Here is a 17,453-nt window from a genome sequence, read left to right as displayed (position 1 = left end):
AGTAAGTAGTAAAAAATGTAAGCGTAAAAAGACCGTCTTCGGATGCGTTCCAGGCCGACTACATTGCAGACGTTGCATTGCATCAATGGTCGTCTGCGATGTAGCCAGCCTGTAACGTGCCCACTGTCGTATTTTCCCCTTAGGTGGTTACTGGCTCCAAAAGTGGCAACGTCAACCTGTCAATAGGTAAAACGGGTGGCGGCAGCGTCCCTCCAGGGAGTGATGCACCCTGGGAAACACCTCTGAGATGTGAGATTAGTGAGCTGTTCCAATTAGATCTGCTTCAGATATGAATCAGAACAGGTGACTATGTCTGTACCCAGTTTCGCACTCGTGGTTGGACTTCTAACGTTTGGGCCGATTGGTGTCCAGGGAAGCCGCATAGGTGAATACGGATGATCTTTGGATGCGTGAGCTGCATTTCAATGCTTGTTAGTGTAAGAGCGAAGTGGAATGAAGTGTCAGTTTAGAAAATGCTGTGATAATGCTGTGCTGTTAAACATTTACAATACATGTTTAACAGAATCAGTTTCACTGCTTTACCACAGCACGTTACATATTTGTTTGCTTTCTATATAGAAAGGAACTTGCTGACCTCAAAATAAGGTGTTTTTAACTGTAACATTTCAGTCTACAAAACATTTGAACACGCCTTATATTTGTGGGGAATGTGTGTGATAGAAATGTTGCGCCTTGATGTGTGTGGAATCAATAGAAAACTGGAATGACGAATTTGAGAAGGATTGCAATTATCTAAAAGCTTGTTCTTTTTGGTATCTGTTTGAATGTTAACGTCAACTAAGCCTCATAATAGGATGCATCAACCAGATACCTGTTTTTCAGGTTCGACTCTTTTTTAATTCACAAAAAAAAGAAAAATGTCAAAAAATAATATTTTTAACTCTGCATTGTTCGGGAAAGAGCTCGTTAGTAATTCTACACCTGTTCTATTCGACTCATGTGACATATACAATTTGATTTGATGTGCACAGGCAGCATTCCTATCCAATAACATAACAATTCAAATAATGCAGGTGTAACCGATGTGAAATGGCTAGCTAGTTAGTGGGGTGCGCGCTAATAGCGTTTCAATCGGTGACGTTACTCGCTCTGAGACCTTGAAGTAGTTGTTCCCGCGGCCTTTGTGGAGCGATTGGTAACGATGCTTCGAGGGTGGCTGTGGTCGATGTGTGCAGAGGGTCCCTGGTTCGAGCCCAGGTAGGGGCGAGGGACTGAAGCTAAACTGTTAAACAGGCAATCATTTGTTGCATTAGATTCCCTAATAGTATAATTTGTATGTAATATGATGTTCTGTACTTGTATTCAGTGCAGCAGAAATATCAAATGCAGCAGAAATATCAAATGCAAACTACTGTCTTTCAGGATTTGAAAAACATTGCTTTTATCTGCTGTTGCTTTACCTGTTATCTGCTCAGGCTCAGGCTACCTGCTGTCTATACTGTTAGAATGCTCATATACTGTTACGCTCAGGACAGTATCTTAATTAGTGTCTCCAGTGGATATTGTTGAGTCAGATATTCCCCTGGAAGTGAACATAAATAGCCCACAGTCAGTCAACTCACCATTTCCATACAGGATTTACCCAGTGTTTTACCCAAAAGGCTCAGACTTTTCTGTTTCCATCTACTCGTGCCGGTACCGGTGTCTCACTGGGCCATGGCTCCGGTGTCTCACTGGGCCATGGCTCCGGTGTCTCACTGGGCCATGGCTCCGGTGTCTCACTGGGCCATGGCTCCGGTGTCTCACTGGGCCATGGCTCCGGTGTCTCACTGGGCCATGGCTCCGGTGTCTCACTGGGCCATGGCTCTGGCCGGCCCTGCTCTCACCTGGGGACCACGCCTGGCCACTGGTACTTTTCAGCTGGAATTTACATAACAATGGCTAACTGTGAACTTTAACACCTTAAAGAAGGATTTTTAAGCCTTGAGAGAATTGAGACATGGATTGTGTATGTGTGCCATTCAGAAGGTGAATGGGCAAGACAAACGGTTTAAGTGCCTTTGAATGGGGTTTGGTAGTAGGTGCCAGGCACACCGGTTTGAGTGTGTCAAGAACTGCAACTCTGCTTGGTTTTTCACGCTCAACAGTTTCCCGTGTGAATCAAGAATGGTCCACCACCCAATGGACATCCAGACAAGTTGACACAACTGTGGGAAGCATTGGAGTCAACATGGGCCAGCATCCCTGTGGAACGCTTTCAACACCTTGTGTAGTTATTGCCTGATATATTGAGGCTGTTCTCGGAGCAAAAGGGGGTGCAACTCAATATTAGGAAGGTGTCTTAATTTTTTGTACACTCACTCTACATTAACATATAATTTATATAAATTATATATGCCGATTAATATTCCAATTTATTTTCTCATGGCTGCATTGAATCCTTTGTGCATCATCGTATTGTTTATATTTCTCTCTACTGTTCTTTTGTGATTAATCAAGTCACTCTGAAGGTGGCGGTGACATATGGCCCTGACGTCACAGTCACATGGGACGGCGGTGGTGGCTTGATTACCCAGTGTGCACTGCTCGTGGCTGTGGAGTGGGCGCAGGAGGTGGACATCTTTCTTCTGCCAAGGTGCAGGTTTAAAGAGCACTTGATCAGCAGTAGATGATTAAACAATGGTGAATTTCAGATGCAGTAGTTTTTCTATGTGTTTTAACCACAGTTTTGATCAAAGCCCTTTTCACATCACTAGTTCTCACAGTGTTTTTACAGTTTTTAATCTGCCTTATCAATTGACATGTTTACGATTTAGGGAGGTTAGGGACAGCAACTATAGGGCTATACATGCATTATTACTGTTTTGTGTATGAACATTAGGCTTATGTATAACATTTATACTTCTGTGTTCCCCTCTTAACAATTCGATTAACCATTTGATCAGTCATGTTAACATTTCAAAATGTTTGCCTGTGATTATAATCAAATGAAAATGCTATTATTTGTTTATTCTCAGCTCGGGCTCCTTCCTTTTTCTGAACCTTACTGAGGAGGTGACCCACTCATTCCAATGTACCTGCTTTGACCAATCAGAGGGAGTCTACAAGTCACAGAGCATCAGTGTTGTACCTGGTGAGTGACCTTGTGATGAGAATCAGTCAACACTAGACGGGGATACTCAGTACTTTTATTGCTCCAAATATATTCTAAGTACTGTCAGCACTTTTTCAATCTATTTTCTTATTATAGCTCAATATATTGATCTATCACTCAATTTGGACAGTGTGATCTAGCATGTCAGTGTTGGCTTTGTAGTAACTTCCAAGGCCGACGGTATGGGGATGTGTGATGTGTGGGTCCAATCTTCCACTACTACCATTTGTCATGTTGTACTTCAGGTTCACCAACTACCCCTCCACCATCAACCACCAACCAGGTGACCATGCTGGAAAGATATGCAAATCAGAACAACACGTAAGCTTGCGATGTCTCTCTGGATGCTAGACAATCAAATGACCAGAATAAGGATGTGAATCAGGGTCTTATTGAGGGTAGCCATTGATTATGTCGTCCATGACCGTGACATGTTCCTACTGAATTGATTTCTCTATGCCGCTAGAGGGCACAATATATTTATTTTTGTTCAATAACAAGCTGAGGGTTACTTTAGATATGCCTGCACCGTCTATACAGTATTGAGAGGATAATACGAGTTTACCAGTAAGTTTACTGTTAATATGACAACCGTCCAACCACAAGTGCGAAACTGGGTACAGACATAGTCACCTGTTCTGATTCATATCTGAAGCAGATCTAATTGGAACAGCTCATTCCATTTTTAGGTGGACAGACAGCACCTTGATGCCACAACATGCATGAATTTATGCTCTGGTCATCTGCCATAACATTTCTCTCATCTCTAGTAGAGGAAGTATAGTTTTCATACAGTTGCTAGCTGAACTTTATCTCTTCTGTAAACTTGGCAAGCACAGGTGGTCCATTTCCCATGTTTCCCCACAATAGTTGTGCCATGTTGAATACCCAGAATGTATCTTATGACTGATGTTCAGTTGCTCCTTTTAAGACAAGAGATAGTGTTGTGCGTATATGATGATGTGCGTAATTTTGTTTATAACCTCTCATGAAATCAAAACAGTGGGATTTTATCCACTTTTGCCTGGAAAAGTGGCCTTGTCTAAACAGCTGGAGGCCCATTTTTGTACTGGTGGTCAGGGAGCGTGACGAGGCTAGGTTAACTCAATGACTGCATCACAACTGTAAACAGGAAAGGGAAACTCCAAGACTCTGATCGGAAAAAAGCTTTACCCCCTTAGGACACTTCTGTGTCAGAAGTACTCTTTGCGTCTTCAAGAAATCCAAGAATGTCAATTAACCTACTGCAATGTGATAATTCCTTTGATACAAAGACCCATAATTTATTTATATATTGATTGTCCTGACAATTTTCCAACCAACACACACCTTTATAGTCAGTGTGTGAAGTTTTATTGAAAGTTATACCGGTTTGACATAACTTTGTTAACTCTCAATCGTTGATTTGTCACAACATTACGTTATACATCACAAAAACCCTCTGGGCCATTCTGTAAGAACAAATCTTACTTGAAGTTACTGACGACACCACCTTATTGAAAACTGCCCTGACTCACTCATAAACATACACACTCTACTGCAAGAGCACAGTTGTTGAATCCATGTTTACATTATCTCTTTGTTGTGATGAGGTGACAAATAGGGAGCATCATTATCCAGCTTGTCAACCTGGGCCGTGTGTGTGGGTGGGTGTTTGTGTGTATGGTGGGTGGACGGACGGACGGACTGGGGTGTTGTTTATCTGAATAATGATGACTTGCAAATGACAGAGAGCAGATAGCATGACTCCTGAGCCATCTAGCCAGTATTGCATAAACAGTCAACAGCATCAAGCCTTAGTAAGTCAGGATGGTTTGTAGCAAGCAGCCACTGCTAATGCAGCATGAAGCCCACAGCCTCAGATCCATTGGCACTCTGCTGTTTATCTCATGTTTATCCCTGCATCAGAAGGAGTCAACAACGCAACAATTTTGAAGTTGCTTGTTTAATGGCAGTGAAGTCAAATGAACAGCTTACACGGAAAATCGCAGCTTTTTTCCCCCTCACTGTAGAAAAGTAAAGACTTTCCATTTAATCCATCTAATCAACATTTAATCCATCTAATCAACATTAAATGAAATACAGTTAATCACAACAGATGAACAATGTTTGTTTGGTTTAATTACATGAGATGTAAAAAAATCCTTGGGCATTTTATAGTGTTTTGTCTTCTCTCAGTGACTCTGTAACAGAGGGTGTCTTTGGGACCATCGGCGGAGGCGTACTCCTCTTAATCATCTATGGCTTCTGCAGGATATGGCTGGGAGATGAGAGACTGAGAGCCATCTTCAGGTACAAGGAGGGTTCTGATCAGTTTCCCCCGACTGTTACTGTAGGCGGGTTAGACGCTGTAACATGGGTCAATCCCGTGAATCATTATCATTGTAAGTCTATTGAAGAGTTAATTGTACTTTCACTTGCTTTTCCTTAGGTTTCCTCGCCTTAACCGAGTGGTAATTTATCAAATGTTCGACCACTGATCATCAACCAGACGATACTTTCTAGCAGGGTGCTCTGCCTGAATGTGTCGCTCAGGATAAGAGCTTTGGTTAAATGACCAAAATGTACTGTATGTATTAATGAACAAGGAAACCATGTCCGGCTGTGATCAGAGCTACTTTAAAACCATGTTCGGCTGTGATCAGAGCTACTTTAAAACCATGTCCGGCTGTGATCAGAGCTACTTTAAAACCATGTTCGGCTGTGATCAGAGCTACTTTAAAACCATGTCCGGCTGTGATCAGAGCTACTTTAAAACCATGTTCGGCTGTGATCAGAGCTACTTTAAAACCATGTTCGGCTGTGATCAGAGCTACTTTAAAACCATGTTCGGCTGTGATCAGAGCTACTTTAAAACCATGTTCGGCTGTGATCAGAGCTACTTTAAAACCATGTTCGGCTGTGATCAGAGCTACTTTAAAACCATGTTCGGCTGTGATCAGAGCTACTTTAAAACCATGTTCGGCTGTGATCAGAGCTACTTTAAAACCATGTTTGGCTGTGATCAGAGCTACTTTAAAACTATGTTTGGCTGCTTTGAAACTATGCTTCATAGACCCACAGCTTTGACCTTAAAATTATTCTGCATGTGCTGTCAAATACTTCATTAGCCAACCTATGAAGTACTTAGAAATTCATGTTTATTTGAAAGCCCTTCATCTTGAGTTTACGCTGCAGTAGCATGTGTAACCTATCAGCCTTGCTTAGGTTCACTAGAGTCCCCATGGAGCCATATTAACTAGCACGGAAGCTAACAGAAGAGACAGTTAGGACCACCAGAGACCTTCAATCTCCCAACCAAAAAGAGAGTGAGTGTCATTGCTAAGACTGGTTATGTCATTTAAGTGACGGCTGTACTGTAAAAACTTTGTGGGTTTTACCGGTGTTTATTTTTAGGGGCATTTTTCAGAAGTGGAATATAACTGTAAGTACAAAACTAACACTTGTAATGCCCTGTGTTATGTCCTGAACCTTTGATTGTGCATTCATTGAGGTTTCACACATCTTTCACCCGAGTCATTCATGCAAAATCAACATTTTTTGTGAAATATCATGAGTATATTTCGTTCAGTCATTTAATCCACCAAAAAATACCTGATAATTTTTTAAACAGATCCTTTTTGAAGTGCTGAACAAAAATAATACTAGTATTTAGCTGTAACTTGACATTTACACATTGTTCAAGTTTACTGCAAACCAAGATTTGGAGCATGTTGAGAAAAATGGCAGTCTTACAGATGTAGTATCTTTATAGGGCGGCGGGTAGCCTAGTGGTTGGAGAGGCGTGTAGCCTAGTGGTTGGAGAGGCGGGTAGCCTAGTGGTTGGAGAGGCGGGTAGCCTAGTGGTTGGAGAGGCGGGTAGCCTAGTGGTTGGAGAGGCGGGTAGCCTAGTGGTTGGAGAGGCGGGTAGCCTAGTAACCGAAAGTTTGCAAGATCGAATCCCTGAGCTGATAAGGTAAAAATCTGTCGTTCTGCCCCTGAACAAGGCAGTTAACCCACTGTTCCTAGGCCATCATTGAAAATAAGAATTTGTTCTTAACTGACTTGCCTAGATAAATAAATAAAAATACAGGAAGAAGAAATCATCCCATGCCATTTCTGCCCTATGCAACTTTGCACAAGATCACCTTTTCGATGTTACTGTAACTACTACAGTATCACCTCTCTCTCTGCTTGACAACATTTGTCAGCTTAGTGTATCAATGAAATTCAGATAATGAACCTTTCATTCAATAGAATGAAATAAGTATAGTACAAAAATAATGGGTATCAGAATAAAAACCTCAATAACATCAACAATAACAAAGTTATTTTGAGTGATTTGCCCTGAAAAATAAAGATGTACATAACTACAACAGAGGTGCAATGACCTCTTAGAATGAAGTGAGACAAATGACGAGTCCATAAACATATAGAGTAAAGATGTCACTACAAGTATACTGTTCTATACAAAACAGGTATTTCATTATTCATTTCACCATCATTTAAAATGGTAGCATATTCACTGAGTATACCAAACATTAAGAACACCTTCCTAATATTGAGTTGCACCCCCTCTCCCACCACCCCCTTTGCCCTCAGAACAGCCTCAATTTGTGCGAGCATGGACTACAAGGTGTCGAAAGCGTTCCACAGGGATGCTGGCTCATGTTGACTCCAGTGCTACCCACAGTTGTGTCAAGTTGTCTGGATGTCCTTTGGTTGGTAGACTGTTCTTGAGGTGACCTGGGAAACTATTGTGTAAAAAACCCAGCAGCGTTGCAGTTCTTGACTCAAACCGATGCTCCTAGCACCTACCACCATATCCCGTTCAAAGGCAAGTATTTTGTCTGGCACATTCACCCTCTGTGTCCCTGTGTCAAGGATTTTTAAGCCTTGACACAATTGAAACATGGATCGTGTATGTGTGCCATACATACACAATCCATGTTTCAATTGTGTCAAGGCTTAAAAATCCTTTAACCTGTCTCCTCCCCTCCATCTACACTGATTAAAGTGGATTTAACAAGTGACATCTAAGGGATCATAGCTTTCACCTGGTTGGTCTATGTCATGGAAAGAGCAGGTGTTCTTAATGTTTTGTACACTCTGTTAATGTGATAAAATGTTCCTTACCCAGGTCACCTTTTTAAGCAAGAGACCTGTTCAAGCACTCAAGGGCACTTAAATGTTCTTACATGTGATTGGTTGATGGAACTTGAATGCTCTTACAAGTGGGTGGTTGATGGAACTTCAATGTTCTTACATGTGGGTGGTTAATGGAACAAAGTACAAAGACACTCAGAGGCTCCAGCGTAAATGTACTTAGCGATCACACAGTCTTTGCTGATGTGCTGTGAGTGTCTATCCTGTCTCCTACGTTGCTGGGTACATGAGTTTCATTCAGTGGAGGCTGTGGGAGGAGCTATAGGAGGACAGTTTCATTGTAATGGCTGGAATGTAATTAAGGGCACTGTATCAAACACATCAAAGATATGGAAACAACATGTTTGACGCCGTTCCATTTATTCCATTCCAGCCATTACAATGAGCCCGTCCTCCTATATCTCCGCCCACCAGCCTCCACTGGTTTCGTTACAGAGTGGTTGCTATAGTACAACGTCATCATTTGATACACACAATCTCAGGCAACTTTATTGTCTTTTAGGTTTATCTATAAATGGTTCCAACAATGGATTGAATGAGAACTTTGCTGTTAATAATAAAAATTATGACTTTGTTTGTGTGACTTGTAACACTTTAATGTAGCCTTGATACGGCTGTGTTGTAATGGTAATGTGATAGCTTTGCAGTAGTTAATTGAACCGCATCAAAGCGAATGAGTAACACATAATCAAAGATATCCAGGTCGTGGTTAGACCTCTTCATAGCACTTATGAATGAGAATGCATAATTAATTCCTCGTACAGAGCTTTGGCAATAAACACACATCTCTCGCAATCCCTCTCTCCTACACACACACACTTTCACTTGATAAACTGAATTGCAGGAACTTGTTGGGCCTTCCTGTCACGTGTATCACTCTGTCTTGTAAACTGTAGCTGACTGTTGCTTGTGACTAATTGCAGAAGAACTGCAGTCTTCACCACAAAGGGCTCTGGGTTCTCTGCGTCACGTTGTGCCAAAACGAGGGGTTCTTAATTAGACTGAAAAAGTGCCTCAGTGGCATCCGACAATAGAGATGTGTTGAATAGGAGGTGTTTTGGAGAAAAAAAATAAACTTTTCAATCAGGATATTGTGGTGTGGCGCTCACACACACACACAGTCCACATAGCACACACACAGCACACAGTCCACATAGCAGGACCTTTAATATCATTCAGCAGTAGTTTTCCATGTCTTGTAGCTTCCGCAAGAGGCGACGTGTTTACTTGTTCAGTTGTTTTTCTATGTTAATGCAACCTCAGCTCTAACACTGTATTGTTTACTAAACACTGTTAGTCTCTATCTGACTCATAGACTTTATTAGTAAATTTGTGCCTTACAAGATAAGAAAAGACATTCATAATTTACTATGCTTTACTTAGCCAGCTAAGCAGTTGAAAATGTAGGACTCGATTTCAGACAACCTGTTTTATCTGATACTGGAATTAAGCTATTTTGACAAGTGTCTGTTTATAAGAATTGCTTTATTAGAGTTCGTTAATAGCTTTGTCATCTAATCACTTGTTTTTGGACTGACTTTAACCACAAATCTCCATCGGGGGGCGATATAGTTTCACCAACCACACACAACCCTGCAGATAAGAAGAAACAGCAATGAACTAACAGAATGGTACACAGGTTAGTCCTTTGTATTAATTAGAAAATCTCACAGATTTGTATTTCGCTTTGTCAGCCATACTAGTGCAACTGTGAATGTAGCAAACTGCTTCTCTTCATTCACAGCAAAGATCCATCGTGAAGTAACTGAAAGCTATTGCAAATGGCTTTATACACTGAGTTTACAAAACATTATGAACACCGGCTCTTTCCATGACATCGACCAACCAGATGAATCCAGGTGAAAGCTATGATCCCTTTTTGAAGTCACTTGTTAAATCCACTTCAGTCAGTGTAGATGGAGAGAAGACAGGATTTTAAAATCTTTTGTCTTGCACATGCACCCTCTGAATGGTACAAATACAGAATCCGTCTCAAGGCTTAAAAATCCCGTCTTCTCCCCTTCAAAGGGATATTACCTTTTTCACAGGATCTTGCCGACCTGGGTCATATTCACTAGACAACAAATGGAAGAAAATGGACTGAAACGGGGAGGGACTACCTTAACATGTCTAATAACATCCTCTTGCTGTAGTTGCACAACGTTTTCCATAGCAAAACAGTTTGGTATGGTGTGTACCAATGAATACAACACTGAACTGCTACAGTGCTGCCTCATTTTCTTTTCACATTGTAATTTTCAGTCTAGTTCCAGCAACTACACTCAGTGTACAAAACATTAAGAACACCTTCCTAATACTGTTTTCCTCAATTTGTCAGGGCATGGACTCTACAAGATGTCGAATGATTTCCACAGGGATGCTGGCCCACGTAAACCCAGCAGCGTTGCAGTTCTTGGCACAAACCGATGTGCCTGGCACCTACTAACATACCCCGTTCAAAGGCACTTAAATATTTTGTCTTCCACATTCACCCTCTGAATGGTACACATACAGAATCCAAGACACAAATGTCTCAAGGCTTAAGTGCCTTTGAACGGGGTATGTTAGTAGGTGCTAGGCACATCGGTTTGTGCCAAGAACTGCAACGCTGCTGGGTTTACGTGGGCCAGCATCCCTGTGGGGCGGGGGGTTGGGTGCAAAACAGTATTAGGAAGGTGTTCTTAATGTTTTGTACACTGAGTGTAGTTGCTGGAACTGGACAGTTCAGGGTTTTATTCATTGGTACACACCATACCAAACTGTTTTGCTATGGAAAACGTTTTGCAACTACAGCAAGAGGTTCTTATTAGACATGTTAAGGTAGTTCCTCCCCGTTTCGGTCCATTTTCTTCCATTTGGTGTCTAGTGAATATGACCCAGGTCGGCAAGATCCTGTGAAAAAGGTAATAATATCCCTTTGGCATCTCTGTGACAAGTTGGTCCAGTGCTATCTCTGTGATCTAAGAGGTTTTAGCCCATAGAATTGGAAAGTAGTTATTTAATAGGATATCTGTTGTTAGCCAGAGGGAAGGTTTCATTGGGTCCTGTCCAGCATCAATACACCAATCGGATGCATCTGACCTCACTTGCTGATGTTAATGTACCGGAGATGTTCTCTAATAGGCCAGAATCATCGGGTACAATGTCACACGCAGCTGCTCAAATACAAACAGATTGGGTTACCCAATGGGAAAGGGTAATATAACATTGTTCAGGACATCATTCATGTTTTCATGATTTGCTCTGGAAAGGTTTATTGCTGAGATGGTTTTCAAAGATGAAATCTGAAACGTTTGTCTTGATGAGAGCCTAATGAGGTCTACAGTCTTGTCAGGTTATGGAAATTGTTACACACACATACGTTGGAACACACGAGCCAACACAGGGCTCTTCAAGTCTTTGATGTACAGAGGGGAACACTGATTGTCTTCAGTGTCAGGGCATGATTGGAACATTCCCTCTCAATGTCTGTGCCCCAAATGGCACTCTGTTCCCTATATAGTGCACTACTTTTGCCCAAAGCCCATAGAGAATAGGCTGCCTTTTTGGGACGCAATCTAGATTTGAAAGCAAATGGAATGTTGACTTTGGAATATGGCAGAATAGCTAGCTGGCAGAATACAGCGGGGCGGCCTGTCTTTACAGGTATACGGGATTCAGCGAATATCCACCCTGTTCAATTACGGATAGCATCCTTGTCATTAATGCAGCTGGCATGCAGCGGAATGCTTTCATCAGTGTTAATGGATGGTTACCCAATGCAACAACACATCTTAGTAATGTATTTTTCTGATATTTTGAAACATTGCATTCCATTACATAGAGTTAATCTATGCTACCAGAGACAAAAAGCCTGTATCTCTTTGGATAACGACCCATATACAGTATAAGATATGGGGGGTGTCAAGATCACAAAGGTCATGGCTTTGCTCTTTTCTCATTGCCAGAGGAATATGGAAGTCCTATTACATCAGTTTTCATATTTTTCTATGTTGAGTCATAGCAGGAAAATTTGCAATTGGCTATTTTTAAGGTAGGCTGTGCAGTAGGCCTATTTCAAGGTTTCATGGGTGAAAATGAATGAAAATAAAGACCTTGTTGACAATGGACATTGTTCACGCTGGACATTTGAAAAGCTTTATACATCTCGTGCCGGTAGGCAAAGCAATTTTTCCTATTCTTACCAAGACAGTGATTTGAAGAATAGGGGTTGCCAGATAAATTACATGTGACAAACAAACCTACTTGAAGGTAATGGTGCTCACTGTTGACCCTAGTGACCAGTTTCCACATCGAATACTGAATTGTATCACGGGTGACCTGGCTGATAACTATAGCTATCCTTAATTGGTTCATGTGGTTAAAGTTGAGGAAATGTAAGGTAGCAACATGACCTGTATTTTCTATCGCCATTGCTGTGGTGTGAATAAAGTAAATTATATATTGGGAAACAATCTGAATAAGACCCTATGACTTTATAGGTTTATGATATTCCTCCCTAACATAGACTAGACAGTTTTCACTTTGCATGGATCGGAAAGCGTCTTTATCACTCTAAGGCACTGCATCTAAGTGCTTGAGGTGTCACTACAGAAACCCTGGTTCGAATCTAGGCTGTATCACAACTGGCTGTGATTGGGAGTCCCATAGGGCGGCGCCCAGTGTCGTCCGGGTTTGGCCGGTGTAAGCCATCATTGTAAATAAGAATTTGTTCTTAACTGACAAAAAAAATGTGTGCTGCTTCAATAGCAACCATCCCAGGTACGAGCACCATAGCCTAAACTTTAAGATATTTCTGACAGTGCTACATCAAAATGCTACCCTCTAAATGCTCTTGAAACTACACGTGCTGAAACGACACTGAAAACACCCAAGTTATATGGAGCACAGTTAGTGCATGTCATCATCGTCATTATCATGGTCTAGGCCTGTGCACGTTGATAGACAGTGGACACCCAGAAGTGTATAGAAAAAATAATAGCCTATAACTGAAACAGGGTGTACAGAGGGGAACTCACACCTTGCCTTGCAGGCATATGGTTGGCTGTTGGGGGGTTGTGGCAGCTGTGTCGAGGGCGCCAACTCGAAAAAGATAGTGTCTCGGGTGTCCTCGCATGCCCGAGATGCCGGCTAGATTCCCTCTGCACCAATTAGGGTAACAGGTATGTGGTAAGAGGTCATTTGGGTAAGAGGCAATCTGGGTAAAAGGTAATCGAGGTAAAAGGTGATCTGGTCAAGAGGCAATCTGGGTAAGAGGTAAGCGGTCCCACTGCTTTCTATGCCCTTCTTATTCCTGTGTGTGCGTGCATATGCATTTGTATGTTTATGTGACACATTTGTATCCAGGCAGCGTGCATGCATGTGTGGTGACATCCCGGATCAGCTGGGAAAGGCTGTGGAGAGCTGCTTACTGCGGTGGTCCCACAAAATGAAGGGATTGATCATTCTGACAACTGCACTGACACCATGCTGAACATTCCAATGTCAGCCAAGTCAACAACACAAAGGGACAGTCATTGGCCTGAGTATCTGCATTTACAGCCTATAGGCCTACAACAACTACATTTGGTTTTTGGTCATTACACATTTTATTACAGTACAATATACAACAATTATGTAACACAGTTAAAAATAGGAGCTCATTGATCATGGATTAATCAATTCTTAATTTTATGCTGGGGTTGCTGCAAGGAGAGGGAATGAAGTGCAGTTTGGTGAACCACGCTCAGGTGATGAGTAACGTTGCCTGGGACTAGACGACTTGTGTTAGCTGCCATAGTTAATGCCTAATACACTGCCATGTTTTGAGTTGACCAGCACAAGGAGAGGTAATGGGCATAGGAAGCATTGGGACCTGTAACCCAGATTGGTGCTGTCAATGGTGTAGTGGAGGTATACGCCGTATCAATTAATAAGGCTGATGGAACAGATCAGAATATTTAGCTTAAAATGTTGATAAACTATTATTTCTTCACATTTTAAGTGCAGAAATGTGCACACGGCGGTAGGTCTACACGCAAACGTTCCAAGTTACAATTTGCGGGAATACACCATTCTAAAATGTGCACTGCACGTGCAAGCTGTTTCATGGACAGAGATGGAAATATCAGATCAAAATTTTGAAAGAGGGGAGATCTAAAGATGCAACAATTTTCATGGGTTGCTAATATGGCTAGGAAAATGCCTTTGACTGCTAGACAATGAAAGAAAGTTGAAAGAAAACCCTTAGAACAGGAGAACGCATATGAAGAAGTCTTTATAAAATAATCGCCTTCATGTTTCTATGGTGGGATTTTGGCTATAGGCTACTTTGAAGCAAGGTAAGACATGTCTCATAATATGAGGTAAAACATCCAGGTTTCAAACAATTAAGGAACAGAAAAAATATAGCAATGCTAATGATAGGTCTAACCGTCTTCTGGTAGATTAAAAGGCTTTCCCTAAAACCGCCAATGAAATGTTAACTAGCTACATAGCTACAATGTAGCCTATGCCCACCTGGAAAAAAAATATAATGATTATTTGCATCAATCTAGTGGCCACTCTCTCTCATGTGCACACTGCTAACCAAATAACAGTGGTAGGTGTTTGTACAGTTGAATCTACAATCCAAAATCAAAATGTGTTCGATTTTTCCCAGTCTTCAAAAGTGTTCTCCTGATGTGGTTTAAGCGTTGTCGTGGACATAGAACATCCAATTTGGCTGTTTTTCTATTAAAAAAGTGTGAGATTGAGAGTGAAAACATGGGGGAAAATTAGCAAAATCTGAAACTTGTGAATTTCTGACTCCGTTAACAGCCTCATTTATCTGTTTCAATAGTAGGACTACTATTAGCCTACTAGCACAGTACAGCTGGGGCCTGACTGTGAAAGACCAATATGGGATTCATCATTTTTAGATCATTCAGAGTGTATGTTACTGTTTGTCATATTCATTTTTCACACAGGACGCCTTTCCTTCACCGGGCGGGCGTTTTGAAATTTTGGGGCAAAATTAGAGTATACTCACTTTTCCGGGCACCACTACACTACTGGGTGCAGTGAGACCTCTTACCCAGATTGGTGCAGGGGGAATCTACCCGTCATCTCAGGCATGCAAGGACACCCGATACGCTCTCTGTTTACAGTTGACGGCCTCGACACATCTGCCACAAACACAAAGATCCGCTTCCCTGTTTGTGTGATATCAATACACACCATGAGATACACGGTTGATCTCATGCCACAGATGTTTATCTATTTTGTGAATGAGGGATCTTTTGTCCAGGGTGCAGTGTATGGGGGTATGGAGAGTGTGTGTGTGTGTCAAAATAATGTACCTTGGAGAATACGGGCATCGATCCCGCTACCTCTCGCATGCTAAGCGAGCGCTCTACCATTTGAGCTAATTCCCCAGCTGTTAGAAGTGGCCACAAGGAGTATTGTAGAAGCTTCCGCCCTGGCCACGGGATCCTCTTGGCTTACTTGGTAACTTACTCGCTAGCAGTTGCTGAGCCATCATGACAGCTGTCATTTCTGGCAAGTTGAGCTGGTTAGTGCAGTTGTTCAGAGTGTGGTGCCATCAATGCCAATGTTGCAGGTTCAATCCCTGTACTTGCCATAAGTTGTTTTTTGAGTGCTTATGTTTATATATATATATATATATATATATATATATATATATATATATGAGAGAGAGAGGCCTATCATACGGCTGAGAGGTACCAGCTGTAAATGTAAAAACTCTAAGTACAGAGATCAATTCTAAAGGTGTTACATAATATTACAGTATTATTGTCTAGACTAGAGCCATACTGTAACACCTAGCTAGGGGCAGTGCATCAAAAACAACAATCATATTGACACACAGTATTGATAGTACACCTAGGTTAGCTAGTGTACTGTCTTGCACATCCCTGCATAATGTGCGGTGTCACAGTTTGGAAGCAGGACTGGGGACAGCTTTGCCCAGAGCTCCCAAAACCCCTGGGCTATTTCCCAGTCGTATCGATCCTTCCATGACAGACAAAATACTAAATGAGGACACAGATATTGATCTGAAACTGGATTAAAAACGAATCTGAAATATACTCTTGAGAGTTTAGGTCTCTGTGGATATGTTAGTATCGTTGTAACTGTATCCTGTCTTCCTACCTTTTATCTGTTTAGACCAGTTACCCAGTGCTATTTGTGGATGTCACTGCAGTTTACTTAGTAACAAAACAAAAGTATACTGACCTTCATTAGGCTGCAAATGTATGAGTTATTATTTATTAGCCTACAGCAGATCACTGAATGACAATCAAAATGAACTAGTAAATATAACTAGTTATGTTCTCTGACATCTTGAACAACTAGCTGTTGCTTCAAGTTGACCGATATATCTCCAAACCAGTAAGTGGTGTCCATCCAAACCAGTAAGTGGTGTCCATGACAACATAGCACACTATTGTTTCGTTTTATGGTAAACACACACTGCTTTCAACAGGTCAGTAGAATAGAAGAAACCATAGAATCAAACACAACAGCAGGCAGGTTTGTTCAAATAGTGTTTGACTTTCACCCTGATAAGAAAGATCTATGTCAGGCTTTGTATGAGTGAATAGACTATACTAAACTGTCTTTTTTCTCTCTCTCTCTCTCTCTCGTCCTGTGCTACTGCCTCTGGCTTAGAGGTTTTCATTTTATTGCCCTCTTGCATGTGTATCCTACCTACCTGCAAAGCGTTTCACAATAAGGCTTGGTTTTGTCTTGCCACCACAATTAAGTTAATTCAATGCAATGAATGCCTCATCTCCTTTTAATCACCAGGTTTGTTTTATTCATGGCATTGTGCTCCTTTACACATGTCTGGAGGGGATTTAAAGGATCTAATGGTCTTGATGGTTTTGTGTTCTCAGTGCTGTGTCAACATGTCCAACAGAAGAGCTACCTGTGCACAACCATACCATAGACTCAGAGAGTGACTGGCTGGGTCTGAATACCCATACTAGCGTACTACATAAACTGAATAGTTATTTTGGCGTTTTATCTAGTAGAATTCACACTCACGTGTTTGACGGCAGCTGACAATCAGATAAATTGACACCTTGTAGCAAAATGAACGCATGACGATAGTCAAAGCAATCGCACATTAGATTAAATTTCACACTATAAAATGTTTAATTATTTCGTAAACTAACTGGTGGTGAATCATCATCCTCATCACCACCAT

At 41.5% G+C, this 17,453-nt stretch overlaps 1 non-coding gene across 1 annotated transcript; it reads right to left on the bottom strand.

Annotated features, from left to right (window-relative positions):
* Positions 1-15,581: 15,581 nt before the first annotated feature.
* trnaa-agc lies at positions 15,582-15,654 on the bottom strand. Its single transcript has one exon. It is a non-coding gene; the product is annotated as a tRNA-Ala (tRNA).
* Positions 15,655-17,453: the final 1,799 nt, after the last annotated feature.

Source organism: Salvelinus namaycush, chromosome 31 (assembly GCF_016432855.1).
Source record: "Salvelinus namaycush isolate Seneca chromosome 31, SaNama_1.0, whole genome shotgun sequence".
NCBI classification, from domain to species: domain Eukaryota; kingdom Metazoa; phylum Chordata; class Actinopteri; order Salmoniformes; family Salmonidae; genus Salvelinus; species Salvelinus namaycush.
The sequence above is the reverse complement of the archived record's forward strand: the minus strand, read 5'-3'. Positions and strand labels throughout refer to the sequence as shown.